The sequence below is a fragment of the Dryobates pubescens genome, chromosome 26 (genome assembly GCF_014839835.1).
Source record: "Dryobates pubescens isolate bDryPub1 chromosome 26, bDryPub1.pri, whole genome shotgun sequence".
NCBI classification, from domain to species: Eukaryota; Metazoa; Chordata; class Aves; order Piciformes; family Picidae; genus Dryobates; species Dryobates pubescens.
This window is the reverse complement of record NC_071637.1, coordinates 13,376,709-13,383,625: the sequence shown is the minus strand read 5'-3', so window position 1 is coordinate 13,383,625 and position 6,917 is coordinate 13,376,709. Positions and strand designations below refer to the sequence as shown.

Below are 6,917 nucleotides of genomic sequence, written 5' to 3'. Positions count from 1 at the left end.
CAGCTGCCAAATCTGGAAATGTCACTTCCATCTTTCAGGGACTTCACACTCCTTTTCATTCCCTCCCCACCACCCTGGAAGAAAGGATTTGAGAGTTTCCCATAAGGAAAGGAGTTTAAACAAAGCCCGTAGTTAACCTGGTGCCAGCAGCCGTGGAGGTGAACAGTGCACGACCTTGCCTCCTGTACAGGAGGGCTGGAAACAGATGCCTGAAAAGCTGCTCTCATTTACCAACTGCTGAAGTTGTTTTGTAAATGAAGAATGGAGGCAAAAGCCTGCAGTTTGAAAAGCAAAGATGAAGGGGAAAAACCAACCCAGCAAACCAGCACTTGCACATCTACCTCCTCGAGAGAACCTTGCAGATACACACACACACACACACACCCCTTCACTTCTGCATTGCAATGAGGCAGTTTACATCCTTGTCTGCTGGTCTGAAGTGGTCTGGCAGTCACCCACCCAACAAAAAGTCACATCAAAGATTAGACCAGAGAGGTATCTTCATGCTACAGAATGAGAAACCTACCTGAAGGTCCCCACCGCCATCATGAAGGGTGCCTGGCAGCCCCTGCAGTGGAGCAAATGTGCTCTGTTAGACACAGCCACAGCAGCAGCAGGAGAAACACAGTCTGGAGGAAGTGCCCTTCACAGCCTCAGCTCAGCTGGGATCAGCAGGAGGCAGATATTCAGCCCCACGCTGTGAAGTGCAGCCCCTGACCCCCCAGCACATCCTCAAAGCAGACATGACAGGAGTGGAATTGTCTTCTGGAGATGCACAGAAGAGTTTGGAGAAGAGCCCTCAGCTTTAGGTGATGAAGGCACCAGTCTGAGCAGAGCAGCTGTGCCTGGCCTCCTTGGAAAAAGCTCCTTGGGAAAGACCTCCTGATTCCTCCAACCCTCCAGAGATAACCACAGCAAACACACAACAGAGACTTGGTGGTCTAGGGTCCCCCTTGCTGGCCCTACAAGAACACATCATGATCCAAGCATCCAGTACCTGAAGAGGGCCTATAAGAAGGCTGGAGAGGGACTGTTTCCAAAGGCCTGCAGTGACAGGATGAGGGGCAATGGTGTGAAATTAGAGAGGAGTAGATTTAGGTTGGACATTAGGAGGAAGTTCTCTACCATGAGGGTAGTGGAACACTGGAACAAGTTGGAGGTAGTTGAGGCCCTGCCCTTGGAGATATTTGAGGTCAGCATTGACAGGGCTCTGGGTAACCTGCTCTAGTGGAGGATGTCCCTGCTGACTGCAGGGGGACTGGGACTAGGTGACCTCTGGAGATCCCTTCCAACTCAAACCATTCTATGAGTCTGTATAAGCCTGAGACAACAGAAAGTCCACCCTGGGATCTATGCCACGAAGCCTGGACTTCATGGGATTCCTCCACCCACACAGCAGACAATAAATAGCAGATAATCATGACACTAAAGTTCAGCCAGGGAAAAATCACTGCTCTCCTTAGGGCACAGGGAGTGCTGGAAAGGGAATTCTCTCACTTTTATTTGCAACTCTCAACTTACAGGAGGTCCAGGTGGTCCAGGAGGCCCTGGGAATCCTGGCAGACCAAAAGGTCCCTGAAAAGAAGTGGAAAATGGTGAGAATTCTTTTTCTTAACCATTGAAATGAAAAAGTGAAAGGAGAGGAAAGGTGGCTACCAAACACCACTGCATGGTTGTGAATGTGGGGCAAGAGCTCTCTAATGGGACTAAGCTGCACCTTTCCTTCTGCCCAGGCTTCTATGACTGCAAAGAGCAGATGCCTGTGCAATCATAGCAATGAGGACAGAACACCACATCACTGCACCTTCATCCCTCCTTCCACCAGCTCTGGATCTCTCCAGTGGAGCTGTGGGCACCCAAAAATGGTGGCATGGTTCTCTGGCTTTGAGGATATGGCTGCAAGCATCTGCACACCTTTGGCAGTGCACTGGTTGAGTGGGGTGGCCTTACCCAAGCTGAAACAAGGAATAAGATTGTCCATGGACATTTGTAGTGTCATGAGTATCCCACTTCCAGTAGGAGGCAAGAAACCAGAAATTAACCTTCAGTGGTTCAGGCATGATCAGTAAAGGAGGATCAAATGGTAGAAGAAACTCACAGAAGGACCCCGAAATCCATTTCCACCTGGGAGCCCACTGGGTCCTGGAGGCCCCTGTTGAAAAGAGAAGATCCTTTGTACCCATGGTGACCTCACATAGCTGCCAAAGCCCAGCAGCAAACCAACTGTGTGGCTGTACTCAGTTCCAAAACACCCCAAGGGTTCAATCCTGCACCCAGACAATCAGCTTACCAATCCACATCTTCCTTTTTGCTCCTCCTTCCCACAGAGCACACTCTTGTCAGTGCTGTGTGCTGCCAACACCTGAGATGCCCCAGGAACCCACCAAAAAGCTGCCTCAGAACTGGTCACTTCCAGCAATCACAAAGCTGTTGCTGTGCCTTGAACTTACCTCAGTGCCAGCTTCCTTGGGCTTAGCTTAAGCACAACTCCCTCCACCCAAGGCTGCCAACCTGCAGGACTCCACAGCCTTCTGCCCAGCACAGGGGAGGAACCCAAGGTCTGGGGTGGGTTTGTAACACCTTTAGGGTATCCAGTAAAGGCAGAATAATAATTTCAAACTGTTTTGAAAAAGAGCCTTGCTACTCACTGGAGGTCCTGGTAGTCCTTTGCCCTGCAAAGAACATTTAAGAGGAAAGGATCACTTAGAAACTGAACATACAGGAGGAAAGGCAACCTTCAGCAAATGCTGCTTCATTTTCAAGTTTCCACAGCACTTCCCTGTCCCTGATTATTGCAATTTGCAATCAGAGCAGAGCTGGAGTCCTGATGACTCCTTTTGTTGCCTCTCTTAATTTGCATTCCCTTTACATGGCTGCTACTTGTAAGACATCTCTAAGCAAAGCCATCTCTGGAGATGTGACAGTGGGACACAGACAGGTATGAAGACACCACTCTACTTTGTCTGCCTTTCATTTTTTTTTCCCTTTTCATTTTTATTTAGACATTATCTAATGTCTAACAATTCTGATAGCATTTGATATGCTTGTCCTTCCCCCAAGCTGGCTTGCTTTGGAACACCTCAGAGACTAAACCCGAGCCCTGCATTACCACAACAGGTCACAGACACTCCAAGGAGAGTTTTAATTCATCCAGGATTTGATCCCTTTCGAGCTAAAAAGCTTCCCACCCCCTCTTGGTGATGGTGTTGGCATAGCATTAGACACCACAGCATTGGACACCATCTCCTGTTCTAGGAGTTACTTACAGCAGATCCACGTGGCCCAGCAGGTCCCAAAGCACCCTGTGGGAATAAACCAGAGGCAAATAAGCAGGGAGACAGAATACAGAATTGACCAGGTTGGAAAAGACCTTTGAGATCATCCAGTCCAACCTCTCACCCAACACCATCTAATCAACTAAACCATGGCACCAAGCACCCCATCCAATCTCCTCCTAAACACTTCCAGTGATGGTGACTCCACCACCTCCCTGGGCAGCACATTCCAATGGCCAATCTCTCTTTCTGGGAAGAATTTAAAAGACCTGAGTTTGCTGTAGTTCATTCTAACAACTCCTTTTCCTTCCAAGCACAAAGACTTTTGTGGCTTCTGCCTCTTCACTGGCTTTCCTTAGCAAATTCCCACTCTCCTTCTCCCAGTTTGCATTCTTAAGCTTGACAAGAGCTTGGTGATACATAGATACATAGGTGATCTTATGCTTCAGCCTAGAATGAAGTCATTCATGGTTTAGTAGTCATGAGGTCTTCAGTGACAGGCTGGACTTGAGGATCTTTAAGGTCTTTTCCAACCTTATTGATTCTATGATTCTCGAAGTTGTCATTTTCCTCCCTAACTGAAGATAGTTGACACTGACAGACCCTCTTAAGCCCTTTGTGGCACTGCAAAGATGCCAGCACTGAGCAGTAGACTGTCAAATTAATGACGGGGAAATTCTGAGGCAGAAAGCAAGTTGAAATACAAAAATGAACACAAACCCCAATGCAGTGGGGTTGACCTTAGCCAGCAGCTGTTCACATGTCTGCAGGAGATGCTGGGTGTGCAATGCTGAATGATTCTTACAGGCCTGGGATCCTCCTCAGACAAAATTGCTGCTGCAAGAGGGAATGGAAAAGAAGAGGCAGGGGAAAAAAGGTGGGAGGAAAAGTGGGGGGGGGAAGGGAGAAAGGAAAGGGAGCCAAAGGGAAAGGAAAGGGAGGCAAGGGGGAAGGAAAGGGAGCCAAGGGGGAAGGAAAGGGAGCCAAGGGGGAAGGAAAAGGAGCCAAGGGGGAAGGAAAGGGAGGCAAGGGGGCAGGAAAGGGAGGCAAGGGGGAAGGAAAGGGAGCTAAGGTGAAGGAAAAGGAGCCAAGGGGGAAGGAAAGAGAGGCAAGAGGGAAGGAAAGGGAGCTAAGGTGAAGAAAAGGGAGCTAAGGTGAAGGAAAAGGAGCCAAGGGGGAAGGAAAGGGGAAAAAAAGGGAAAAGAAAAAAAAATAAAAAGGAGGGGGAAAAAGGGGGGGGGGGGGGAAAGAAAAAAAAGGGGGAAAAAGAGGGGGGGAAAAAAAACCCAGAGAAGTGGCAGTGCAGAAATGCCAGTGTAATTTGGGCTGAATGATAAATAACAGAATAGTTTGCTGAACAGCCCTGATGCAGCTGCCACTGTGAGTTTCTCTAAGCTGTGCTGCTGCTCAGGAGCTGCAGAACAACTGTGCTGGTCTCAAGGCCCTGCTGCAGACAACTCTTGGCTTGCATTTGGATTGTTCTCCACTGAGGATGCTCTCTGATGAATGCACAGCTTAAAATAGTAAGTGAGGAGGTGACAGACTTCAAGAGAGACCAAGCCATGTTGTTATTTATGGCCTGTGTTAAACCAGAGCCAGGAAAAATCCTTAGCTCCTTGTGCAGGGCACAAAGAGATCACAGCACCAGGCTTCCCCAGCAGGACTCTCCTAACCTGTTTTCCAAACCTCCTCAAAACACTGCACAGAAGCCTCTCAAGAATGATGTCCTGAGCTGGAATTAAATGGTATCTACCTCTAGGACCAGCAGAATGAGGCAGATGGGCAGACCTTGAGACTAACCCAACACACTGTGATGCCAGGGACAGGCCAGCCTCTCTCCCAACCTTCTGCATACCAAATGAGATTAGAAACCTTTTCCCCTGTTAAGCACAAGGACAAAGATACAGAGGACCCAAGGCCTCATTAAGGGGAGTCTTGTGAGGAAAAGGCTGTAATCCAATAAAAATCAACTCTGCTGCACATGTCAGCTCATTCACTTCTCTGTGAAGTTACTCTGGGTGTCTCCCAGTCACTTTATCTTTAGGCTGAAGTCCTTACAACTACTGATGGTTGTCAGGGACAAGCTGGGACCTCCTCCTGCAAAGAAAACACCGAGCTCCTGGCACCTCTACTGACTTACACTTTAACCAGCTGCACAGCCCTGTTCTGCTTTGGCCAACATGCCAAGAAGTTAGCAGAGCACCCAAGGTGCCAAACACTGTCACTTTACTCTCCTTCATTTTGCTGTCTTTGCAGGTGTAAGGGGCAGGATGCAGCAGTGAACATCCACACATAACCACAGAATGTCAGGGGCTGGAAGGGACCTCGAAAGATCATCCAGGTCAGGATCTGGATGACCTTCCAGAGCAGGATGACCTAAAGTAGGTCACACAAGTGGGTTTGGAAAGTCTCCACAGGAGATTCCACCACCTCTCTGGGCAGCCCATTCCAGTGTTTTGTCACTCTCACAGCAAAAAAGTTTTCCCTTGTGTTCCTGTGGCACCTCCTCTGCTCCAGCTTGCCCCCATTGCCCCTTGTCCTTTCATTGGGTCATGCCTGAGCAGAGCCTGGCTCCATCCTCCCAACACTGCCCTGCACACCTTTATACACATGAATAAGGGCACCCTTCAGGCTCCTCTGCTGCAAGCTACAGAGAGCCAGCTCCCCCAGCCTTTCCTCATAAGGGTGATGGTTCCACTCCTGGTAGAGGAGCACCAAGCCCTTGAGCAAGCTGCTGAGGCTTCATGAATTCCAAAGGGAAAGGCTCCAATTCACACCTCAGTGTTAATAACATTGACTCAACTCATTCTCCTGGTAACAATGTTCTTTCCCTTTTGATTGGGAAACAATCTCACCCTAATTTCTCATTTTAATGTAATATACCTCTATGAATATACAACTGCAGAGCACAGGAAAGACTTGATTAGGAAGACATTCATAAATAAATATAAACCACCTAGCAGCAGAGACTGGCAGGGGGTGGAATAATTGTGTTGTCCTCAGTGCTCACAGTGCACAGCACCAAACTTCAAAGTGGCCTTTAGAAGATTGTGAAGGACACCACAAGGGTGGTGAGAGACTGGCACAGGTTGCCCAGGGAGGTGGTAGAAGCCTCATCCCTGGAGGTTTTTAAGGCCAGGCTGGATGTGGCTCTGAGTGTGAGGTGTCCCTGCCCATGGCAGGGGGGTTGGAACTAGATGATCCTTGGGGTTCTTTCCAACCCAAACAATTCTGTGATTCTATGACATCAGTGTCTAGCACTGAGGGCAGAGCCCAGCTTGCTCTTGGCTAAAACAAAGGGATTTTTAATTGAAAAAAAACCCAAACATGTGGGCTTCTGATCAGGCTCTAAAGCAGAGCCACAAGAAAAGCTAAATGCTGCCAGCAATGGGAGTATTTCAGACTCAGACCATTTTGGTGTTCACAGTGCTCTGTCCCTGCTCAGATATGCTGGATTGATGAAGCATGGCACAGACTGGAAAACTTCAGCAAGAACATACTAGCAAAAAGGGGTTTCTGTATGCTTCAGCTTCACCCTGGGCACCCCAGGGCAGAAACCCTTTGTGTTTTCACAAGAAGTCACAGAGCTGAGCACAAATTCACTCAGTAGCTACCTCTTTATTTCAGTGATTCCTGAGACTG

The 6,917-nt window shown here is 48.6% G+C and overlaps 1 long non-coding RNA gene across 1 annotated transcript; it reads right to left on the bottom strand.

Annotated features, from left to right (window-relative positions):
* Window positions 1-522: 522 nt before the first annotated feature.
* On the bottom strand, window positions 523-3,302 carry LOC128898588 (uncharacterized). Its single transcript, XR_008462891.1, has 5 exons — window positions 3,267-3,302; window positions 2,649-2,672; window positions 2,099-2,152; window positions 1,522-1,575; window positions 523-568 (listed from the first exon to the last, which is right to left on the bottom strand). It is a non-coding gene; the product is annotated as an uncharacterized LOC128898588 (long non-coding RNA).
* Between the last annotated feature and the right edge of the window lie 3,615 nt (window positions 3,303-6,917).